The sequence below is a fragment of the Sarcophilus harrisii genome, chromosome 3, assembly GCF_902635505.1.
Source record: "Sarcophilus harrisii chromosome 3, mSarHar1.11, whole genome shotgun sequence".
NCBI lineage: Eukaryota > Metazoa > Chordata > Mammalia > Dasyuromorphia > Dasyuridae > Sarcophilus > Sarcophilus harrisii.
In genome coordinates this window covers 592,678,285-592,700,731 of record NC_045428.1, presented here as the reverse complement: position 1 = coordinate 592,700,731, position 22,447 = coordinate 592,678,285, and the positions used below count along the sequence as shown (strand labels likewise).

Here is a 22,447-nt window from a genome sequence, read left to right as displayed (position 1 = left end):
TTACCCAAGGTCACCGAGGAACTGGCCTTTTGGGAGACAATCAGGGTTAACTTCAGGGCTAGAGCTGTATCCACTCCGCCATCTAGATGCCCCAGAATTGGCCTGGTGTTTTGATCCCCAAATCCCAGGCTCTTTCCAGTGCACCATGGGTGGCTTCCAATAAAGTAGAATTCATAGCCTCAGATTGAGCAAGAGACAGCAGGGCACCATGGGTGAGAAGCTGACCACAGAAATTAGGAGAAGGACAAAACCCACAAGAGTCACCCACATGCACCTGCATCTGGACCAGCATCTTCTTTGTGTCTCCCTCCCACAAGTAGTCATTCCCCCTAGTTTGCAGAGCATGGAGCATAACCCCGAGCGCATCTGTTCCCCATTTGTCTCTAGACCTCTGCCACCCTCAGCCCTTTGTCCCCTCTTAAGCCCACTAGGGTCCTCAGAGCTGGAAGGGACCTCAAGGCCCTCTGGTCCATCCTCTAGCAGGAGAGGATTCCTCTGGGAGTCCTGACAGGCAGACATGTCACCCCTACCCCTCAGCTCAGAATGTCCAGGTGCTGACCTACAGAGGAGCCAAGACTAGGGCAAGGGAAAGAGGGACCTTCTGTCTTCTGGAGATCATCCTTTTCATGATCAGAAAGAAGTGCTCAGTGAGGCACAGGCTCACTGCCTCTTCAGGCCTCCCAAAGACTCCTCAGACTTCCCAAGGACTCCAAGAACTTCAGGACTCCCTGGGCCTCTCCAGGGCTCCCAGGGACTTCTCATTCATACAGATAAGAAAAGACCCAAAGGAGCACGAAACTCGTCTTTCCTGACTGACACACAGCTCACATGGCACTTTTTTCAGCTGAATCCATCAAAAAGCATCATTAGTCCCTCACTCTCACCTGGAATAAAGAAGTCGGCCTCCTGATGGCTTTGCCCACTTCCCAGCTTTGCCTTCTCAGTAAGTTCTGGCCATCTCACTCCTCCAGAGGGGCTGAGCACTTTTGGTGTTCAGCTTTGGTTTTGACCTTAGAGCCCCTCACATTTTCTCCCTTAGCCCTCTTTGCATGATTTCTCGTTACTCCCCTCCCCATATGTTGTTCCATTCCCGGTGAACTACAGCTTGTTCCCTGTACCCCATATTCTTTCCTGCGTTCATGCCGTTGAGTAGGTTACTCTGTGCCTAGAGTAATTTGTCCTCCTAGTCCAACTCTTCAACTCACAATTCAACTCTTCACTGGTTCCAAAAAATTCATTTAATGTTTCTATTTATCTGTTTGTGAAATTTTTATGACCTGACACAGTAGATACAGAAATTCTTATACTCATTAGGAAACAAGAGGGAAAAGGGCAAAGAGAAAAGCAGGGATGATTAAAGGGGAGGCTAGAAGAGGAGAGTAGTTGTCTGAAACAAAAACTCTTGAGGAGAAATAGGATTAAAAAGACAAGGACAGATTATTCTTATGCAACAAAATAACTGTGGACGTGTATACATATATTGTATTTAACATATATTTTACCATATTTAACATGTATTGGTCTACCTGCCATCTAGGGGAGGGGGTGGAAAAAGGAGAAAAATTGGAACAGAAGGTTTTGCAAGGGTCAATGCTGAAAAATTACCCATGCATATATCTTGTAAATAAAAAGCTATAATAAAAAAATGACAAATATAAAAGAATAAAAAATGAGGGGCTATGATTAAGTGATGTCTAATGACTTTGAGAAATGTAAACTATTGAATCCATAAATGCTAGTCCTCTATTGTTTTTCACATTCATGATGTTAAGATTGTCAAATTTTATTATTATTTTATTTTATCCATCTTTATTATTATTATCCATCTTATTCTTTTATACTAGTCTTTGATTTTTTTACTCTGTCCCTGCTCAAGAGTTTGTTTTGCTTCTGATCACTGCATCATCTTATAATCATCCCCTCTTTTCTCTTAACTCCCTTCCCTCTTGTTAAATAAGATGAATTTCTGTACCCAACTCTATGTTTAAAGATATTCTTAGGGCATCCTTGTTCTTTGTCCTTTCATTCTTTTATGATAATCTTAACATGATAGAATAATACCCATACCCTGCCCTCGATGACAGAGTTCTTAGGAATTACATTCATTATCTTCCCATATAAGAATGTCAACAGTTTAACCTTGTAAGTCCCTCATCTTATCTCATTCATGGTACCATTTAAGTCTTGTGTTTTAATTTCCTATTTAGCTCTGGTATCTTTATTAGGAATGCTTAAAAGATTTTTGTTCCATTAAATGCCTTTGTTTTCTTGTAAGATTATACTTAGTTTTGATGTGTAGATTATTCTTGCTTGTAATGCTCACTCCTTTGGCTTCTGTAATATGTTCTAGGCCCTCCACTCCTTTTTTGTAGTAGTTGCTACATCTTAGTGACCTTTATTGTGGCTCCACAGTATTTTAATGGTTTCTTTCTGGCCAATTTCAGTATTATCTCCTTGGCTTGGGTTCAGGGGTTTTGCTCTAATATTCCTGGGAATTTTCATTTTTGTGTTCTTTTTCAGGAGATATCTCACAAATTCTTTAAATTTGTGTTATGTCCCCTTAAGATATCCAGGCTGTTTTCTTTTATGTATCCTTGAAAAAAATTATATCTAGGTTCTTTTTTTGTTCATGAATTTCCAGTAGTCCAGTGATTCTTAAGTTACCTCTCTCTGATCTGTTTTCCACAAGACATTTTTTCTTCTTTACTTTTTTCACTTTATTATTTTTTGATGTCTCATGGAATCATTATCTTCCACTTGACCAATTCTAATTTTTAAGGAGTTGTTTTCTTCAGTGAAGTTTTATACCTCTTTTACCATTTGGGGCTATTTTCTTCAGTTATTTTTTTGATATCTCTTTTGCTGAGCTGATAATTATCTTGTAATAATTAGCTGATAATTTTCTTTAAAAATTTTTCTTGCATGGCTCTTATTTCTTTTCTCAGCTTTTCCTCTTCTAGTCTTATTTAATGTTTATCCTAGTCTGAGAATCTGTGAGTTTTCAGTAGTATTTTATTTTTCCAAATATGTGCAAAGATAAGTTTTCACCATTAACCTTTGAAAAACATTGTGTTCCAGATTTCTCTCTCTCTCCATCCCACTTTCCCAAAACAACAAGCCATCTGGTACAGGTTAAATATGTGCAATATTTTTAAACATAAACCTGTGAATTTTCAATAATTACACCAATGTGGTATAATCAGAGAAAAGTCCGATCACTGCCTTCTTGAAAATGTCTGATCTAGTTTGCATCTGTCCGTGGTTGAGTTTCTGTAGCTTATTTCTAGACTCTGTCACAGTTAGCCTGCTAGTTCTGTCGGATCAGAGTGACCGAAGCGCTGGCTTCCCCTTGGTCTTGACCTCCTGCCCAGGTTTATTCCACTGAAGATTTAATGTGCTAGGCTAAAGGTTAGAAGGGAGCCCCCCTCAATTTTGGGGGTTATGATTGTGAAACTTATTCCTTGTTCCTGTCGCAGATAGAGAGCCCTGAGGCTGCTCTTATCTTCTGTAGAATAGCATCCTGGAACTGGGTGATAGTGGACAGCTCTGCCAGATGGTACCCAGACCTGCTTCTTTACCCACAAGTAGAGGGGTCCCCTGGGACTTTTTTGACCAGGAGTTGAGGAGTGCTGGGCTGCTCCCCACTACTCTTTCTGCTACCCCAGCACTACTTCCCCACCTGTAGTGGAAGCTTCTTTGTTGCTGCTGAATATCTAACTTATGGACTCAGTTTCCCCCATGCCCCAGAAATTTGGTGTCCAAGCAAGGGCTTCCTTCTGGGTGGTTCGGTAGTCACTTGATGGGGTGGATGGTGGTTCTCTTGGAATATTTTCATTCAGAATGCCTCCATCAGTCCTAGGTTCCACAACTGAAAGACATCAATTGAAAAGTTTCAATGTCCTCGTTTTCTGGTCTTTGAGGAAGTGGGGATGAGATAAAGGAACTAAAATTAATGTGCAGAAAAAGCCAGCCCAGTGTGAAGTCAGGGGAGTCACAATGAGGGGGAGGTGGCAGGGGGAGTGTGTGGATCTAAATCGAGCGCGAGAGAGAAACCGTGTGGAAGATTGGAGGTGATAGAAGCAGATCGCTACTGGGGCATCTGGTACATGGTGACCGCTAATAAAAGACCCAAAGCACAAAGGATGGAGAGAAGAGGGAATAGCCAAAGGAGAATGGGGATCAGGGCAAATCCTCGGAAATGAGCACCCCAGAAGGCAGCGGCATCTCTTCCCAGGTCCACATTATTAGGTCCAAATTGCTGGACCATTACTTATTTTTGGTGACCTTTTATAAATCCCTTGATCTCTTTTGACTTAACTATAAAGTGACAGTTTTTTCCTCTGCAGACGTCTCTGTGACACTTTATGTCCCTAGATCTCTCTTATTTAGAGTTTCTCATGTGCAAAATGAGAGTGTTTATTGGCCTCGAATCTGTTTCTTTGCAGTTTAATCTAACAGTTAATTATAATTAAAAAACAACAACAACAACCCATATCTGACATTTTGTAGGGGTATAAATTCCATCAAGTGTTTTCCATCTTGTAGTCAGAATGACCTGGGGGTGAGGGTTCTAAGGGGGATGCAGTGAGGAATGGGGTGAGTTTGCTCGGGGCAGAGGGTGGGTAAGTATGTGTGCTAAGAGGAAAGTGGGATTCTGGACAGGAAAGAGACATGGAAGTCATTTTGTTCCGTGGAGAAGGAAGGAGAGTGGGCCAGGCTGGGGTTGATGGCCCTGGGGGTGCTGAGAGATGGTGAAATTGGGGGTCAGGACTAAGGCCGATAAACAGGCCGAGGCATAGAAAGGCAGCAGCAGAACCTCAGAAAATGGAGCCTTTGCAGTCTGCCTCTCCATTTAAAAAGGGGCTGCTCTTTGTTCCCAGAATTTCTATTGCATCTTCACCCCTTTGTCCACACTGTTCCCATGACTTTAGGAGCCCCCTGCTGGGATCTTCCCTTCCCTTCTTGTCTCTGTTCCCATGGGTTGGGTGAGAGAGGGTGGCCGGACCACTGGACATGGGATGGGTCACAGCCGGGCTCGATTTCAGCTTAGACACTGGGTAGCCTGGTCCTGTGGCCCAGGCTCCTAGTGCTCGTTTTCTCCTTGGCAAAGTGGGGAGAAGTTCTCTGACAGTTAACTCATGAGCATCCGTAGGGATTGTCCAGAAGGACACGGTCCTGCAGGGCTCCAGATGGAGGAGAACTGCCCTCTGTGCAGGGAATAAGAGAAGGAGGAAGTTTGGGGCCGAAGAGGGAGTGGCAAAAGTAATCTGAGATGCTGGTGTGGCAGGGAGTGGCAGCCTGAGGAATGGTGGGACCAGAGCCTCCTTGTGAAGCCCTTGTGAAGCCCCTGGATCAATAATGACGCTGTTTGGCAGTTAGCCACCACCTATTGCTCTTATACGGGGCTCTTTGTCATTTGTCATTTGCTTGCTGCCTCTCCTTTGGAGTGAAAGATTGTTGGGGGCGAGAACCTTCCTATTCCCTTTCACGCACACCCCAGCGCACCCTGTGCTCGCTAGAGCTCAATCAGTGTTTATTGACTAGTTGATATTGAGCATCTCGTGTAGTAACTGGAAAATGTTTGTTGATTTGTCGCATCTTGTTTGGGAATTGCAGGTCCGGAGAGACAGACGCTTTGAACTCCTCCCCTTTGAAAGCAGTAGTGACCTCCTCTTCAGTCTTGTGAGTTATCTCTGCAGTGCTCCCTAGGCCCAAGAGGGCTAGGTCTGGGCCCACGGGGAGGGGAAGGTGGTAGAATGGCCTCAGGAGTCCTCTCTGGAGGGGGCTCAGGATGCAGGGCTCAGCAGACAGGGCTGGGAGTCTGCTGAAGAGGTGGGACCAAGGTCTCTGAAAACTCCGGCTTCTCACCCACTGGTGTAGAAAGGAGCCTGCAAAGGCCGGGCCCTCAGGGAGTTCTGGGGCCCGATGGAGTCCAGATCCAGAAGTAAATTCTTCCTAAAGGGGACTCTTCTCCCCCACCCCCCGCCAGGCCCGGGAAGCTCAGCCCAAAGACATCAGATCCTCCTTTTCTGGCTGGCCCCCTGACTGGCCAGGCCTTTGGTGGTCAGAGTATCCCATAGGGCTGAACTCCTTCCCCGCGGGCAGATTTCAGGCTCTGAGGTGGAGGGGCCCACCCTCCAAAGTCACAGTCTAATTCCAGGCTGGGTGTGGGCTTACAAATCTGTCTTGGTTTTGAAGAGCTTTCTCTAGGATTAGTGGTCAGCCTCTCAGGACAGAGAATTCTCTTCTTTCGAAGGGGTGCTTGCTGGTGCTGGTCTAGATTCGTCATTGTAACTTCATTGTTTAGTTGGGGGACAGGAACACCATTAACACCCAGAGAACACTTGTCACCTTCCAGCTGCTGGGATAGCTCATCTTCCCCTTCCTCACCCCTAAGTTTCCTCCCGACTTTTCCAAATAAGCTGGGAAAATGGTACTTTCAAAGAAAGAGCCTTCTTGGAGGGATTGTTAACAGGCAGATTTCAGCTCTTCAAAAGAAAATAAAGTTCTCAGGAAAGCTCTCTATCCCTTGCCCCAACCTTAGCCTCCTCCTCTGTTTTTCCACCTAAGTCAGGAAAATGGCAGTTTAGACAGGAGGAAACCTTTTAGAGAAGTTGCTAGGGAGCGGCTTTAACCTCATTAAAATGTAAACCCTCCTTCCCAATTATAGCTGTCTTCAAGTAGAGTCTTCTTTGTTTTGATTTCCTCCACTTTATCCCATCTATGTCTTTTTGCACATGTCTTCCTAGCCTCCCCATTAGCTTTGGCCTTTTTTTTCTTTCTTTCTTTGTGTCCTCAGTGCTCAGCACTGATTCTAATAGCACTTACTGTCCAGTTGTCCCAGAGTGCCCCAGGGGAGTTCTCCCTCCCTGAACATCTTCAAGCCAAGGCTGGACCAGTTGAGAGTTTTTTCAGGGGCATTGTTGGGGGTGAGGTGGACTGGAGAATTCGGAGTTGCGCAGAGCTTTGGAATTCTGTGGGATGTGTCCTTTTTTATTCTTAGTGTAGGACTTGTAGCTGCCACAGAAAATGCATTTTAACTTGGCATGGGCAGTTCCATGATTTAGTTCTTATTTGTGACTGAGTAGCCCTTCTGTAAGTTATAAGATCAGTACTTGTACTATGACCTACCTAGCTCATGATGCCGTGGCTGATAGGTAACTTTCACCATCATCCCAGGTATTTAATCATCGATAATTGCTACTAGCTTAACCCCTCAGCCAGCACCTTAAAACCTCCCTGGCGATCCCGGTTTGGTGGGTGTGGCCACCAGAACTGCCTCCCGCGGGCCCAGCACCCAGAGATCGGAGCGTCCCTCCTTCCGTCGGGACCACTGGCCTTCTCTTGGGTGACTCACCTTGCCCTGGAGGTTCAGTCAGCTTATTGGTGTGCCCCACGGGGGATCCTGTTTGTCCCACTGAAGAGACGGTTGCATGAAGCCTGATTAAGCGCATTGATAAACCCATACTTCCTTAATACACAGTCAGTATATTTACCGGTAAGGACACACGCCCCTTCTACTACAAATGGTGCATCCTCTGTCACAAGTGGTAAAGATGACGGAATTCTTCTCCTGGAAGAACAGGGGGCAAACAGGTCGAGGCTGAATTTTTACATCTCCCACTACATTGTTAAGGTGTTGGTTAGGTTTCTTGGCATCCACACCCTGCAAGATCAGGGGAAAGCCAACTGCTTCCTTACAGAACAATTGGAATTTTGAACCTTATTTTCTTCTCTAGGGACCCCCTGTCTTACCAGTCAATATCCTGCTACCATTTTTCTTAAGTTCTTGGGTTGGTTTTCTCTGAAAGGAATGGCCAGAGAGGAAACAAACTCTTCCACTAATCTCAGCTTATTATTTTCCAGTACTGATGAAACACTTTAAAAAGAGGGTCCAACTAGACCCATCTCTCCAACAATCTTAGATAATACATAGACATAGTTTTAAAATCACACATTGGCCTGAGGTAATCTATACAGCACATGCTATCCTAGGCTCAGGAAAAAAACAATACACCAAATACACCAAAAAAAAAAAAAAAAAAAAAAAAAAAAAAGGACATATAAGTATAAAAGTCTAAAGCAGAAACCAAAAATTAATGTTGAATTATTGGTAGGAGAAGTTTTATTGGATATTGTAGTTTGAGCCACCCCAAATAGAGTTGAAAATACCCTTTGGAATAGAATCAAAGGAAGAAATAAGGAAATTACAATAATGGTGAAAGATTTGAAATAGGAATCTATTATTAGGAAAGCAGCTAATTGAATTTTCTGACTTTTTCAATGAAAAAGACTAGTAAATAATTTACATTGGTATAATGGACTATAGGACACTTACTGCCAAGACTCATGGGAATTCTTCCAAATAGTTCAGAAATACATTTCAGAAATATAAACTAAAGAAAATGATGGCTCTCACTTTGCAGTCATTGATTTAATAGGTTCTTTGTGATTCCAGAGTCAAAGGAAGTCAAGAATAGTGTTCCATCACACAGTAGGTAACATAATTTGCCTTCTGTAGTTTGCCTTAGGTATATGTTTATAGAGTTCTAGATCAAATAGACACTGGTACTTACCCTATTCATCATTGCTTAGATTGGGTCAGAACAAGCAGGAGAAAGAAGAGGTTCCTGATAGAATTATTGGAAGACTTAAACAAGAGAGTAGGCAGAAAAACAAGAGAATTAAGGAAAGAGAATCATTGCTTCAGTTGCAAGGAATGATGTGAACTTTGGAGGAAGGAGTATCAGTTCCCTGACTACTTATAAAGAAGATCTTGATCTTAAAACCTGCAAAGGATAAAAAGGAAACACAAGAATAGTCCAATTATTTGACTTGGGGAGGAACTAGATTCTTTCCCCTTGGAGTATGAGATAGTGAATAGTGAACCAGGCCTGGATTCAGGAAGACAAGATTCAAATTTGGTCTCTGACATTTATTAGCTATGTGACCCTGGGCAAGTCACTTCATCCTATTTGCCTCAGTTTCCTCATCTGTCAAATGAAGTAGAGAAAGAAATGGCAAATCATTCCATTAGATAAAACCAAGAGTCAGACATGACTTGAGCATGGTAATTATGTACATTTTATATGATGGAGATGGTAGAAAAATTTTAATGGATTGCTTTTGACCCAAGCTAAGAAACCACTGGAGGACATAGAAGCTATTGATTGGAAAACAATTATTAGAATTGCATTAAGCCAATTAAATATCATCCTGGAGAAATAATATTAATAACTGACATTTACGTAGTGCTTACTTTTATGACAGGGCTGGGCTAAGTGTTTTACAATTATTATCTCATTTGATCTCACAACAGTCCTGGAAGTGTTAGGTTGACTGGTAGATGAATCACCTTTGGGTGACTCAGAGGCTGTAGGACAAAACATTACTGAAGGAGTCAGAGTATTGTAGAACACACCCCTAACCCTAACCACGAATTATGTCCTGTAGGAACCTGTTGCCCACTGTTGTACCAGTCCCTGATAAATGTGGTCTGTTTTTCCAGATCTCCTTAAGACACCCTCAGAATTCTTTTTTTTTTCCCTTCCTTCTTTCTTTTTTTTTCCCCAAACATATGCAAGTGCTGTGATTAGTGCCTTTCTGACTGTTGTTGGTTTGGGCCTATCTCATGACAGTCCTTCCTGTATCCTCCTGGAACTCCCATTGCATCTGCTTATAATCAAGCCTGACCTTCCTTTTAGGTTGATTCTTTCACAAACCCCTCCTGCTGGGGGCACATTTGTGTGTGTGTGTGTGTGTGTGTGTGTGTGTGTGTCCCAAATCTGGAATACAGCTAGTGATTGCCCACTTAGGCCGAGTGTCCCTCAGATCCGATAAATATGTGATAGACACTTGCTAATGGTGTTAGGAAATCAAAAGTTTCAGTAGACAGTCGTCTCTCATCATTAGTTTAGCTAATTGATCACCGTTCAGAAATTAAACGCAACTTTTAAAAGGCCTCGGAAAGGGCACCTACAGACTATTGGAGGCCTGAGCCATCGGTCAGCTTGCCTGATTCTTACCTTCATACACTCAATGATTTGATCATTTCATGTTCCTTCACAGAGCTCCCTGTCTAGCCTCTGGTTAGATCCCAGTACAGATGAATCCCTCAGGGCTCTTCTCCCTGGGGAAGAGAAGAGAGACCATAGCATCCTTCTGGCCTTCAGCAGACTCCTTCCTTCCAGGAGAGAGCCATCAGGTCTCCTTTTTTCCCATTCTGGAGGAAGGAGAGTAACCGAGGCCCTTTAGCTTCCTCTCTTCAGCCTCTATCTTCTCGTTTGACCTTGCTCAGGACCTGAGGGAGCGCCATCCCCTGAGCCCAGTGAAGTGCCTTGGGCTGGTCCAACTTCCTTTCTGCTCTCACCCTCCCCGTTCTGTGAGTTGGAACCTCTGACTGCCATTCAGGCCTGGTTTTCTTCTCACTATTAGATTCCTTATTCACATTACCCTCAATTTCCCCTCCCCCCTGCTGTTTCCTGTCCGAAAGCTCTGCTTTTCGCTGTGTTCCTGGGTGACCTCCCCATGGGCAACACGTGCTCGTTTCTGTTCCCAGCCCTGCCACCTCTTGGCCTCTTTCCTGATGGAGCCGGCTCCCTGCGCAGCCTTTGGCGTCTCCTTCCCCTCGCTCAGTGGCTGATGAGGGGACGTTGGGACACTCCCGCCTCCCCACCATCCCCCAGCATCCTCTCCTCCTTTGAGGTTCCCTCTGTCCGTTGCTGCTGCCCATTCAGTCTCGTGACTTACACTAGACTCTTCTGTGAAGCTTTCTCTGCTCCTCAGTTCCTGCCTCCTCCCGGGGGGCCTTGGCCTTAAGGCAGCCATTCCTTCATGCACTGTCAGAGTGCCTCTGTCTGCTCGTTCCCCGCGACCTTTGCCCCCACCCCACCCACAGCCACAGATGGGTCCGGCATTGAGCCACGATGTACCTGCTCAGTGTTCTCGAGGTCCCTTCTCCGACCACGAGCCATTCTCGAGATCCCTTCTCTGACCACGAGCCATCACTGTTCTACCTGTCCTGCCACCTCGCAACTCCAGACCCTGTTTTCCAGAGGAAGAGCTTGAATGCCTGACACACACCTGGAGCTTTGCAATCCCACTGCCTCCATCCTGGTCTGTATCTGGCCCCTGGACCCAGATGGCTCAGGAGGAGAAAGTAAGGCAGGAGCTTTGCCCAGCCCCTCCCTGAAATCCAGCTCACTTGCATGGCCCAGGATCGCCTTCCTGACGGCACGGTCGTCCTTGGGGACAAAAGACACACGGCAGAGGCTTTCACCTTCGCCAGTTGCCTTTTGTTTGGTTTTTCATCTGCCTATGTTCAGTGATGAAGGGCCTGTGGGGCTTTTAATTTTCTTTGTACAGAAAAGGTGAGTATAATTCACAGGCTCCTCGCTTGTGATGAGGATTAAATGTGGCAGCAGTCCACAGGTAGGAGCCATGAGTCCTTGCTCCCCCTCCCAGCTGCCATCTTCGAAGTCTGAGAACAGGGGGAGATGCCGTTCTTCCCGTGCAAGTGGTGGCGTCCCGTTGGGATCTTGGCGTGGGAAACGCGAGAACCAGAGATGCGAGAGGTGTTCGACCTCCGCTTTGATGGGTCAGGAGCCGGTTGTCAGGCTTGGAAGGGGCTGTGGAGCTTGTGCTGTTGGAACCATTTCCCCTTCAGGGAAATGATGCAATGCCCTGAGAGAGGGGGAATCAGCTGCCAAAGCCACAGAGTAGAATAAGGTCACTGTTGAGATCTGGGAAGGACTTTGCCCCACTTCGCCCCTCATCAGTGCCCAGGGAGGGGGTGGGGAGTGCCGCAGGGGTTGAGCTGTCAGGCTGGTGGCCTTTACCTGACTTTCTGACCCCCAGTCCCAGGCTCTCTCCGGTGGGCCAGGCCTAGTGCACGGCAGAATTGAATTCATAGCACTGACTAAGCAGGAGAAGCAGAGGACTGGTGGGGAGAAGCTGGCCAAAGCCGGGCCGAAAAGAAGCTTCCCTGGCCCTTGGGGGCGCCTGCGTGTCAGCGAGCATCCTGTCTGTGCCCCCATCACAAGGCTGGTGCGTGGCAGAGTGAATGCAGGACAGATTCCCTTTGACTTGGACAGAAGGAGAGAGAAATCTGCCAGCTGAGCTCTGTCTGCTTTATCAGAAATCAGCTCTCAGTGCCCCCGAGGTGGTCACAGGCCAAGTGGTCCTCTCAGGGATCCCCATTTGCAGAGAGGAGGAGGGGGCTTGGCTCTCTTTCACTGCAACCGTCTGTGCCCTGACTCCCACTGCTGGGAGGCTTTGTCTGCTTTCCCTCCACCCTCTTTAAAGCTCTCCTCTCACCTGGAGCAGTGAGCCTCCTACTGGGCTCCCCGGCCATGGTCTCCCTTAGCAAGTTTCTCTTCTGTACGGCCCCCAACTGACATTCCTCAAACACTTTCCTTCTCAAGAATTAATAAACAAAGTCACTGTTGGATTTGGCATCAGGATCCTTCAGATTCTACCCCCCCTCTCCTCCCCCAACAGACTGAATTTCCATGACTTTCTTTCTCATACTCTGTGTTCTCGCTTTCTGTTCCCCATCCATGACAGGACCTTTTCTGGCCTCTCTCCTCCTCCTCCTCCTCCTCCTCTCTCTCCTTCTTTCTCTCTCTCTCCCTCTTCCTTCCTCTTCTCTTTTGATCACCCAGCTCTTCATATCTCTTGTTCCATTAAAGACAGTTCAGAAGTCACCTCCTTTAGGAGGCCTTTCTTGTTTGGAAGTCATTCTGGGGCTGAGGAATTGGATTAGGGGTCATTAGACATAAGGGAAATGGAGTTATAAAGTTACAAGCAGAAGAAGACATTTTGGAGCCATTGAACCTATGAAGTTAGATTTCACTTTCATTAGATAACAGTAAGAAAGCATCAGAAAGCAAATTGGGTTGCTTAATTATATCAGTAACTGTAAAGACTTGTACAGGACAAGAATAAAAACATCAGGCTTCTAAGAGAGGAAAAATGTTTAATGCGTACTTATATAGCTGGAGGGTGCTAGAAGTGTTCAGTTTTTCTCTCCCTTTTATGTGTGTGTGTGAATGTGTGTGTGAGTGTGTGTGTGTGATTGTGTGTGTGATTGTGTGTGAATGTGTGTGAATGTGTGAGTGTGTGTGTGTATGTGTGTGACACAGAGCTCAGATCTTGTTATGTTCCTGTGGGTTTTCCCCAGTACGTACCCTCCCATACTTCTGCTGACTCTGTCCTTCTGTTGGCAGAGAGGCCCAGACTCCATCCGGAGGTACCAGGAGAACCCAGTGATAGTTGGTTCCCACTAGGACCCAGTTGTGCTCCCCCAGATTTCCTCCAATTTTTCTGCCAATTTCTCCTCCACTCTCCCCTACTTGGCAAGAGCCTGCAGCCCCGTCATCCCCAGGAGAAAGCCCAGACTGACTTCTCTGACACTCAGAACACTTCCTCATTCCTCATGGTGATGGGCGGGTAGATCCTTTGGGGCAAACAACCAGCTTCTTAGGGTTACCATTGTTCTGTATTTGGAACCTTAAAATTTCTGGATCTTTCTAGCCTCCCTGCAGCTGACCTCTTTTGTGTTGGGCCTCCTCATCAATTAGAAGCACAAAATCTGGGGCTGCCAGGTGGCACAGTGGAGAGAGCACTATTCCTAAAGTCAGAGGAGCTGAGTTCAAATCTGCCCTCAGACACAACCTTTCCTGGCTGTGTGACTTAAGGCAAGTCATTTAACCCCAGTTGCCTCAGCAAAATAAACAAATAAACAAAATAAAATCCTTGATTAAAAACTTCTTTTATTATTCAGATGCTTAACACAACCCCATGCTTTGTCCAGAGTAAACTCTTAATCATTGCTTCAGTCATTCTTCTATTTCTGATGTTTATAAGTTTTGAACTGACACATGAGAGCTTTCTTCCTTACATTTATAAGGCTATTCTCCGGTATGAATTGTATGAAGTGCTTTAAAGAGCTGACTCTTTGAGTGATTGACAAGGTTCATTTCCAGTTTGAGTCTTCTAATATAAAATAAAGCTTAAATTGGGAGCGAGGCTACTGGAAGTTCATCACGTTCGTATATCCTTATTAACGGGACCCATGTGATGGAGTTTCAGGCTGTCCTTTCCAGAGAATTCTTTCTCAGCTTCTTTCCTGCATGTATCCCCTCATGGCAGATCAGCACGGAGTTTCGATTGAAGGCTTTCCCATATTCCCCAGTAAGAATCAGCCTGTGTTGAGTCTCATATTCTCATTACATTGAAAAAGCTTATTTCCAGCCACAACATCTGATGTTGACGAAGCTTGAACAGCTGTAAAAAGCCTCCCACGTTCAGAAAGCATAGGTGAAACTTGTCTCTGGTACGACTGGTGTATGAGAAGATTTGAGCTCTGGAGGAAGGTTTTCCCCACATTCGTTGCATTTATAAGGTTCTTTCCTGTTGGGTTCCTCTGGTGCTTGGCAAAGCTCAAGAGAACTCTGTTACAGTCACTGCATGATAAAGTTTCTCTCTTGTACGGCTCAGCTCCTAATGAAGAGTTCCCCACACTGAGAAAGTTTCACATTTGTGGATTTTGTGACTTCAAGACTTCCCCATGTTTGTCATGCTTATGATTTTTGTCTTTAGTTTGGATCTTCTGGTGTTTACTCCTTCTTTTCCTATCACTTTCCTGTTTTATTTTCTGAATATTTTTCTGGCTTTTATTTTTTTCTGGCTACTTAATCATTTTATTAACAATGTTAGCATATTTTTTTTTAATAATTATAACTTTTTATTGACAGAGCCCATGCCTGGGTGATTTTTTTCAACATTATCCCTTGTACTCACTTCTGTTCCAACTTTTCCCCTCCCTCCCTTCATCCCCTCCCCCAGATGGCAAGCAGTCCTATACATGTCACAGTGTATCCTAGATACAATATCTGTGTGCAGAACCGAACAGTTCTCTTGTTGCACAGGGAGAATTGGATTCAGAAGGTTAAAAATAACCCGCAAAGAAAAACAAAAATGCAAAGTTTACACTCATTTCCCAGTGTTCTTTCTTTGGGTGTAACTGCTTCTGTCCATCACTGATCAATTGAAACTGAATTAGATCTTCTCTTTGTCGAAGAAATCCACTTCCATCAGAATACATCCTCATACAGTATCATTGTTGAAGTATATAATGATCTCCTGGTTCTGCTCATTTCACTCAGCATCAGTTCATGTAAGTCTCTCCAAGCCTCTCTGTATTCATCCTGCTGGTCATTTCTTGCCGAACAGTAATATTTCATAATATTCATATACCACAATTTATTCAGCCATTCGCCAATTGATGGGCATCCATTCATTTTCCGGTTTCTGGCCACTACAAACAGGGCTGTCTGGCTTTTATTTTGCTGACATTCTTCAAAAGCCTAATAGGTGAATCACTCAATGGTTTGACTTTTCTGGTGTTTTCTTACTTGGTGTTGTTTGAGTTCATGCCTAGATTTCATATCTGAAAGACATGAACAGGAAAGTTTGAATGCCCCTGTTTTGTGAGTTTTGAAAAAGGGAAGTAGAGATGAGATAATGCAACAAGAAATAGTAACCAGAGAAATCCAGGACATGGTGTTGAAAACCATCAAATATGGCTTCAGTCTATAGACTCTAAATAGTCTCAATGAGGAAGCATCTAAAGAGTGGAAGGGGGACAGGTGTGTGTGTCCATGGTTTTGTATGTCCGTGTGGGCCTGACCCCAGGCCCAGCCTCTTGTCTAGCCGCATGCCGCCATGTTGCCCCCATTCCAGATGTCTATCCCAGCTGCTCAGCTCAGAGGTCTGGGGATGAGCTGGTTCTAAGAAGCCATGAGATCAAACCCTGGCCCTGGCCCATCCCCTCTGGGACCGTTGGGAAGAGCTTCCCCCCACATTTGCTTTAGCTTCCCCTCCGAAAAATAAGGAGGCTGAGGAGCCAAAGCTCTGGTCCAGCTCTGTCACTGCTGCCTCAAGCCCAGTTCCTCTAGGGGAGCCCACATGACCTGATGCCCCATGTGGCTGCCACTGCCAGGGACAGATGGTCTGTACTGCACATGGGTGACATGGGGCTCCATGAGGGCCCAGAGCCGTTTTCCTCAGATAAGAGAAGGGATGTGGAGGGACAGAGCAGAAGGGAGCCAGATTTATGGACAGTGAAATGTCCTGGGCGCCAGGAGGAGACTGAGATGCAGAGAAGAGGGAGGACTTACTCTCGCCTTGGTGAAGGGCTGTGGGCTCTGGAGCAGAATGCTTCTAAGCCCGAGCTACGTTTCGAGTTCTTGAGGCTCCATCCTCAGTCAGGAGGACCAGGGAGGACATCCTGCATCTCCCCTCTCCAGGCCCCAGCCTCCCCTAAATGTCTCTTGTGACCAACTTAGCCCACGGGGACCTGGGAAACCTCAAACTTTTAATGCCCCCAAGAGTCTAATTAAGCCGCTGCCTCTGAGCTTTCTGTAAGAAGTTGCTCTGGCCCCAAGCTGGGGTGAGGGAGATCTGTGTTGTTTTGGTCTCTTTCTCCACGGTACTCAAGCTTAGGCACTATGTCAATTCAACAAGTAGCTGTGACTTTCCTTCTGTGTTTAAAGTCCTCTTCTCTGCCCGTGGAAGAAAGGTTTCCCACCACTAAAAGTATTTTTATACTTATATACAGGTCCTTTTCATTTTTAAAAAAAATAATCACTTTGGGATACAGACCTAGTAGTAAAATTACTTGGTCAGAAAGTATGTATGGTTTTATAATCCTTGGAGCATAGTTCAAATTGCTCTCCAGAATGACTAGATCAGTTCACAACTCCATCAACAATGCAATAGTGTTCCAATTTACCCATGTTCTCTCCAACACCTAACATTTCCTGTCATCTCAGCCAATCTAATAGTTGTGAGATGATACCTTAGAGTTGTTTTAGCTTGTATTTCTCTAGTCAATAATGATTTAGAACATTTTTTCACATGACTATAAATAGCTTTGATTTCTTTTTCTGAAAACTGCCTATTCATGTACAGCTTTAAACTCCTACCAAATTCTTTTTATGACACAGATATGGTACTGATACCTAAACCAGATAGGATGAAAACAGACAAAGTCCAAAAGTCCTGTATTCCTGGCATAAATCATGATGTATTATTCTGGGAATGACTTTTGTAATTTCTTTGCTAATATTTTATTTAAGATGTTTGCATCAATATTCATTAAGGAAATTGGTCTATAATTTTCTTTGTCTTTGGACAAGTCTTTGACTTTTCTTTAAAATAATCAGGTATCTATTTAAAACCATCAGCAAAAATCATATGTAATGGGGACAAACTAGAACCATTCCCAGTAAGATCAGGAATGAAATAAGGTTGCCCACTATCACCATTACTATTCAATATTGTATTAGAAATGTTTAGCTTTGGCAATAAGAAAAGAAAAATAGATTAAAGAAATTAAAATAGAATTGAATTAGAATAGAAATAGAATAAAGGAACCAGAATGAGGAAACCAAATTATCATTCTTTGCAGATGATATGATGATAGTCTTAGAAAACCCTAAGAATCAACTAAAGAACTACTAGAAACAATTCTCAACTTTAGCAAAGTTGCAGGATATAAAATTAATCCACATAAATCATCATCATTTTTATATATTACCAACAAAGTCCAGCAGCAAGAGATATAAAAAGAAATTCCATTCAAAGTAACTAATCTGCTAAGGGAAAGTCAGGAACTATATGAACACAACTACAAAACACTTTCCACATGTACACCTTCAACAGTTCATTAATGTTTTCCTGCATCCCCTTTTTGTTTTCTTTTTCTATCATTTTAATTTGTTTGTCTAGTTTATACTATTAACTAGTATAATTTTTCAGTAATAATTAAAAAAGGGAGTCATGAGAATTAAGAGGATTTAAGAAAGGCTTCCTATAGAAGATGCGATTTTAGTTGGGACATAAAGGAAGCCAGTGAGGAATTGATGATGGAGTTTTTCACTGAAATGCTATTTTAATAGTCTTTTATTTTTCTGCATATATATATATATATATATATATATATATATATATATATGTATGTAAAGATAATTTTCAGCATGTACCTTTGCAAAGCTATGTGTTGCAAATTTTTCTTTCTCCTCTACTTCTTACCCCCTACAGCAAGCAATCCAGTATAGGTTAACATGTGCAATTCTTCTAAACATATTTCTATATTCATCAGGCGCAAAAAAAAAATCAGATCAAAAAGGAAAAAAATGAGAAAGGAAAAAAAACAAAGTAAATAAACAACAACAACAAAGGGGTGAAAATACTATGCTTTGAAATACACTCAGTCTCCATAGTTCTCTCTCTGAATGTGAATGATTCTTTCCATCACAAATCTATTGGAATTGCCTTGAATCACCTCATTGTTGAAAAGAGCCATGTCCATTATACTTACTCATCACATCATCTTGCTATTACTGTGTACAGTGTTCTCCTGGTTCTGCTCACTTCACTTAGCATCATTCATGTAAATCTATCCAAGCTTTTCTGAAATCAGCCTGCTCATCATTTCTTATAGAACAATAATATTCTATTACATTCACATGCCACAACTTATTTGGCCATTCCCAATTTCCATACACTCAATTTCCAGTTCCTTGCCACTACAAAAAAGACAGCTACAAACATTTTTGTGCATGTGGATCCTTTCCCCTCTTTTATGATTTCTTTGGGAGACAGACACAGTTTGATGGTCCTTTGGGCATAGCTCCAAATTGTTCTTCAGAATGGTTGGATCAGTTCACAACTCCACCAACTATGTATTAGTGTCCCAGTTTTCCCACATCCACATGTACAACATTTATCATTAGCTTTTCCTGTCATCTTAGCCAATCTGAAAGGTGTGAAGTGGTACTTCAGAGTTGTCTTAACTTGCATTTCTCTATTCAGTAGTGATTTAGGGCCTTTCTTCATATGACTAGAAATAGCTTTAATTTTATCATTGGAAAATTGTTCATATCTTTTGCCCATTTATCAGTTAGAGAATGCCTTGTCTTATAAATTTGAGTCAATTCTCTACATATTTTAGAAATGAAGTCTTTATCAGAAACACTAGCTGTAAAGACACTAAACTGTAAAGACCAGCCATTGATGGTGAATAGTTTTAGGGAACAATTTTATCCTTATTATTGATTCCTCTGCATTGAATTCTAGTTTGAGGTTGGGATGGGAACCAACTGAGACCAGGATCCTCCCTAAGCTGACATCTGGGGCTCTGGACTTTGCACACAGCAGATGCTATGATTCAGTACTTCATCTTACTTGTGACATTGGTTGAGAGAATTTGGACCCCCGAAGGCTTGGAGCACAGACTGAATGAAAGAGGGAGGCTCCAGAGCCCCATCTGACAGGGGAACATGAACTCGACCTGTTCTCACTGGAAATTGACCTCCGGGCTTCTCCTGGGCCCCCTTTTTAGAGGACTCTTGTGGAGGTTTTCTTGGAGGCAGCCTTAGTCTCAGTTGAAATAAATAATTACTCCAAAAATCGCAGCCAGCTGGTAAAAATGCAAACGTTTATTTCTCCTTCCGAATTAGCCTGGTTAGTTAGGCCTATCTCTCTGCCTGGCTCCAAGAGATCTTGCAGCTTTGTCCTTGGATTCTGCCTCTGGTTTCTTCAGCCTCCAGCCAGCTCCGACTCGTGGATGCTCAATCTCCAGTCTGTCCCAAGCTCCAAGAGCTCCCTCTATTTATGTGATCTCCCAAAGGTTAACTCCGCCTTCTGGAGGGAGAGGGATTCTGGGTTATCTCCCAGAGTGCTCTCTGGTCCTGAGAGAGGTGTGAATTCAGACTAAGCCCTACATGTGTGAACTCCATTGAGTACTTAGATACTTATGAGCTCTCTAAAGGTGTGAACACAACCATTATTCAATCAGTTCCACTTAGTACCTAGTTTCAAGTCCTGGCCCAAAATATCTTCTTCTAAGATCAAATCAACTCCAATGTCTTAACACTTTGTAAAGATTCCAACAGATTCTCTCTCTGCTTCCTTTTCCCATCCCTTCCAGGCCTTTCTATAGACCTTTTATAAGTTCCCACATCTTGTCCAGATTCATTTTCTAGGGATCATCCTCAAAACTGAGACATTGGAGAAGCAGGAGAAGATACTAAAGTTTTCCTTTCAACGCCTCCAACCCCCAAATGAGGAAGTCATTGTGTATCTTTCAGAATAGTCCATCTGAACTCAATTCTGTACCTAAGATGCTTCAGTTCCAGGCTGTGTTTCTGTCTGGATATACCTCTGTAAAAATGCTCTATTTTGTGGCTGTTTCTTTGGACTTATTTCTCTTCTCTTCTGTAGTAAAAGAATGCCAGTTTCTACATCATTGTGTCTATCTGGACTTACTTCGGTTCCTTTCTACACCTACAACATGCCTTAGTTCTGATGACTGTACATCTACCTGGACTTAACTTTTGCTTCCTTCTATACCTAAAATAATGCTTAATTATCTATGGCTTCTTTGTCTCTGGGTTTGTGTTTATTTTTGTATCTAAAAAATGGCTCAATGTGTTCTGTGTGTTTCTTTCTGCATTTCTTTCTGTTCCCTTTTGCACTTAAAGCATGTTTCAGTCACCCGCCCTGTGTGGGTGTGTGGTGTGTTCTGTGACATTTCTCATGGTGACTTGGATAAAGGCATACATGGTCTGCTCCCTGAACTTGCAGATGACAAAGTTGGGAGCAAGGGTAACATACTGGAAGACATTCAGGATCCAAAGGGTTAGCACATAATAGGGAATGGGGTGGAATTCCTCATCCTATGTGGAGCCCAAGCTGTGTAGAATCCACAGTATGAGAAAAAGAGACCAAAATGCAACTTCCAGGCCTAGGAAAGAGAACCAGCCCGTGCCCTCTGCCCCCGTCAGAACTCATCTGGGTACTATGTTCAGTTCTGGGCTTTGTGCCTGTAAGGGCAGCGATGAGCTAGGGTACCCAAAAGAGCAGCCAGGATGCTGGGCAGCCTTGACTCCTCCTGTGAACCTTTGAGGGCTCAAGGGAAAGAAGGGCTGCCTTCATTAGGGGAAGGGCTGTCACCTGCGGAAAGGTTTCTGTCTGGTGACTTTAGCTGCAGAACCAGAGCAATCCTTGCAAAGGGGCAAACAGAGTTGTTCCAAGAAAACCTTCCTAAAGTTGATCCTGGTCCAGAAGGGCTGGACCTTTCCTCTCCCTCCCCCCGGCCCAGAAGAATCATTCAGAGCCAGGGCAATGGGAAGTCACAGCCGCTGTTGCCCCAGAAATGCCACCTGAGGGACCCGAGCCCCTTCCCCATCCCATTTCTGTGAGGGCTTTCTGGCCCTCTGTGTGCCCTCTTGTTGATCTCTCTTCACTCTTCAGCAATCTTTTATTGGCAGTAGCACTAATGAGATTTTTCTTAGACCTCGTTCTTGACCTCTCGGAAGCATTTGTGGTGATGGACTTCAGTCCCGGACTTCCTGTGACACCATTTTCTCTTGCTTCCCCTCCAGTCTGGCTCATCATTCTTCCGGGGCATCAGCTGGGTGACCTGACCCTGGAGGGAATAAAACCTGAATTCAAACCCAGTCTTAGACTCTTCTCAATTGTGGGATCCTCTACAAGTTAAATCCAACCTCTTTGAGCTTCAGGTCCTTACCTATAAATGGGGAACCTAGATTGTGGGAAGATCTTCTCAATCAATGTGCTTAGTTAGCACAGTGCTGGCATCCAGCAGGTGCTTACTCAATGCTTGTTCTGTTCTTCCCTTTCCTGTCCTCTTTTTTACTGAATTATCATCCATGTCATGAGTGTGTAATAGGTGTGTCTCTCGGGATCCTGTCCTGGGTTTTCCTCTTCTTCTCTCTACATTACCTTCAGGGGTACCCCAGTGCATAACCTGCCCACTGAAAAAAAAATGGCCCATTGCAGAGCCAGTATCCTGCTCTGTCCTCGGGCACCCAAAATACTGGGATGTGTGTTCAGGAAGAGCCAATGCCATGAGATGCCTTGGGATAAGAAGGATTTTGATAAGCATGTGCTATATTTCTCCTGGGCCTCTCCCTCTATATTTCTATCTCTTTGGCACCCTAAGGTCCAGAAATGAATCCACTGGGGTAGGTGGTATAGATTGGGAAAGAAAACCAACTCAGATAGGTGTTCCATGGAAAATGGGATGGGTAACAATGACCACCCTATCCTGGCGTCCTAAGGAGAAAAACCTCTTTGTATATGAAGTGCCCAAAAATGCTTTATATGGTTGACTCACTTTGTGATCCTGGGTAATTCCCTGGAACTCTGAATCTTGTAAATTAGAGATGTCTTTCCTGATCCCACTTTGTTGTCATGTCAGATGAAGAAAAACATTTGGCAAAACAAAAAAAGTCCCATAAAGGTTTCAGATATTAGTGACAGAGGGGGGTCAGAGGAAAACTGTATTTTGGACACAAGGGTGCCGTGACAGAAACAGTTTTTAAATCCAGTATCATTCTATGTCAGAGCAACCTCT

At 44.0% G+C, this 22,447-nt stretch overlaps 2 protein-coding genes and 1 pseudogene across 2 annotated transcripts in view; all 3 read left to right on the top strand.

The window, feature by feature from the left end:
* Positions 1–22,447, top strand: part of LOC100928542 (zinc finger protein 260-like) — a 75,537-nt gene that overhangs the window by 31,293 nt on the left and 21,797 nt on the right. The window lies entirely within an intron of this gene.
* The window catches only part of LOC100928802, a 56,923-nt pseudogene that overhangs the window by 31,294 nt on the left and 3,182 nt on the right, over positions 1–22,447 (top strand).
* Positions 2,815–22,447, top strand: part of LOC100928027 (zinc finger protein 501-like) — a 120,323-nt gene continuing 100,690 nt past the window's right edge. The window contains exon 1 of the mRNA XM_031963871.1: positions 2,815–5,682. The gene's annotated coding sequence lies outside the window, so the exon portion shown is untranslated. The remainder of the gene's footprint in view (positions 5,683–22,447) is intronic.